Consider the following 2,890-nt stretch of genomic DNA (forward strand, 5'->3'; position numbering starts at 1 on the left):
CCCGAGCAAGGCGATCAAGATCATTTCCAACAAAAAAAAAAGACGCTAGTATCATCAACGTAGGTAATAAATTAGCAGTGAAGTTAATGTTCGAAATATCATTAAGGTACATATTATATAGTAATGGCCCCAATATACCGTTAGCAGGAAGAAATTTGGGCGTGTTGGTAGGTCATTGTAATTTTAACTGGGGACATAGCGCTAAAACGACACAAGGACCAAGTGCGTTTATAGCAGTGCCTCCCTGTGAGTATATATATGCTTACCAGCTGCAATAAATCAATTGTGGAAAGTTAGCACTCGTCCCGTGTTCTTCCTCGTCCTTCTGTTGGTTTAGCGCTATGAATCTCAGTTAAAATTACAATGACCTACCAACACACCCAAACTTCTTCCCTGCTAAAGTGCATTTCTAGTACCTTGGGCCTTTCCTATGCTGTTCCTCCAGATCTCTGTTCTTGGTTACTCGTGCGGCCTATACCGAGGTTCAAGCTCGGGCCCTCTCCTTCTGCGTTCGATCCAGAATCTTACCTCCTGCAATTCTGGCTGTATCGCCACAGGAATAAGATAACGAGGGAAATTGTCGAAGCAGGAGAGATAGCTAGAGCAGGTGATGATTGTGTCAGCACGCCGTCTATTCTGTTATCCAAGAAAGAGCTTCTTTTTGGCATAGTAGCCACACGACTTTTTTTCCTTTTCTTCTTTTCCTTCAGTGCGTCTATTACAGTGCCTTCCCTGTGAGTATATACAGTATATGCTTACCAGCTGCAATAAATCAATTGTTGAAATTTAGCGCTCGTCCTGTGTTCTTCTTCGTCCTTGTGTCGTTTTAGCGCTATGTATCCCAGTAAAATCCCAATATACTGCCCTGTGGAACGCCAGAATAACAAATTTTGGTTCAGATTTCGTGTTGTTTATGCAAACAGCCTGTTTCTATGCGATAGATGCGATTTAAGATGCATTTGGGCCTCTCCGCGAGAACTGTGACACTCTAAGGTTTTTAGGAGTATAGTGTGGTTCACTAAGTCGAATGCCTTCGAGAAGTCCACGAATACACCAAACGAGTGCTTTCTTTCAAACTGTGTTAGTACATAATTTTTGTTCGAGTAGCGCTAACTCGGCAGATTTATTTTACAAACCCAAATTGATTTGTTGATAAACGATCATGCTTATCAATAAAATCAGACAACCTAGTATACAGAACTTCCTCAAAAGCTTTCGAGAAGATTGGAACTATAGATACTGATGAAGCAACAAAACGACAAACACCGACCAAAATAAAAGCTAAAAAAATAATAAAAACTGAGTAAAAGACGTTTCGGCTTCGCTACGGAAGCCTTGTTCACAATGGGGTGAAGGAAAATTCGTTGCAGCTTATGTATTCTTCAGCACGTGACGCAAACAGCGCGTGTACGACCATTACTGTGGAAAAGAAACGAACAGTTTCGAATGCCCTTGCCGAACATACGGATGCAACAGGCCACAATATTGACTGGGAAAAGTCAAGAATTATCGGCCAAGAAAGATACTCGAAATCACGTCTCTATCTAGAGTCGTTGGAAATACAAAAAAAACACGTCACACGCTCAATCGAAGTGAGGGAACCCTCCTCCCGTCGTAGACGCGCTGTTTGCGTCACGGGCTGAAGAATACATAAGGTGCAACGAATTTTCCTTCACCCCATTGTGGACAAGGCTTCCGTAGCGAAGCCGAAACGTCTTTTACTCAGTTTTTATTATTTTTTAGCTTTTATTTTAGTCGGTGTCTGTCGTTTTGTTGCTTCATGTTTCATCCCGACCAGACGGGCTTCCGTCGAACCCTCGATTTCATAGATACTGGTCTATAATTTCCTAAATCATTGCGGTCTCCTTTCTTTTAGAGAACCGTTACTTTGGCTATTTGCATTTCATTAGAAAATGTACACGCAGCTAAGCATAAGTTAAATATATCTGCAAGAACAGGCACGATGACTCATACAACGTGCTTCCCAAGCCTTACTTGTCACTACCGTCAGCTATGGCTGTTACTAAGGTTTTGGATAAGTACTGATATAACTTCTGTTGTAACCGGATTCAAAAATATTCTGTCAATATCGTAAGAATTATTGTATTTATTAGAATCATGCGACGGGTTGTTATGGGCGAGGGTTGTAAAAAAGTTGTTAAGGCATCTGCTTTAGCACACCTGGGGCAGCTTGTCGTTGTTAACGTCTCGGTAAGAAATTTATCTGACCACAGCAAATCGTGTCGCCATTTTTCATTTCAAGTAGAGCAGTATGCCGCACGTGCCTGGCGTAGCTTTTTTGTTAACCTATTCCTGTCCTATTCCTATTCCTAACCTTCCAGGTCATCGGCTGAAAGTGTATTTAAAAAGATTTTGTAGAGCTTGTTTTTTTTTTCATTCTAATTTCTTTGCGTAACTCGGAAGTTACCCAAGACTTGCGAGTCTTACGCTTTGATCCACGCACTTCTAATGAGAAGCAGGAATGGTAGAGTTGTTTTAAACTTGGAGAAACTCATTGTAAGCCTCATTTGCGTCACTCGCAATGCCACTGTTATCCCACTGAACTTGTGCCAGGAAGTTTTTGAATGAATTCCGGTCATCATTAGTTGTACACTGGTATTTAGCTTTTGCCTGTCGGTACTTTACCGCTCCAGTCTTATTTATGCTTATGAACACTGGAAGAGGGTCACTGATTGCGCATGTTATTACGCCTGTTTCAGCTATTGGTTGGGAGGATCGAGTTCGTAATCAGCAGATCGTGAAGTGACGCACTTTCTGGCGTGACCCTAGTTGGTATTTTACAAAGTTAAAAAATCCGTTAGAAGCCAAAATTTGTTATAAGGCTCTAGCAGAAAAATTATCCTCAACAAATCAACATTAAACTCCCTTC

This window comes from Dermacentor silvarum, chromosome 5 (genome assembly GCF_013339745.2).
Source record: "Dermacentor silvarum isolate Dsil-2018 chromosome 5, BIME_Dsil_1.4, whole genome shotgun sequence".
NCBI lineage: Eukaryota > Metazoa > Arthropoda > Arachnida > Ixodida > Ixodidae > Dermacentor > Dermacentor silvarum.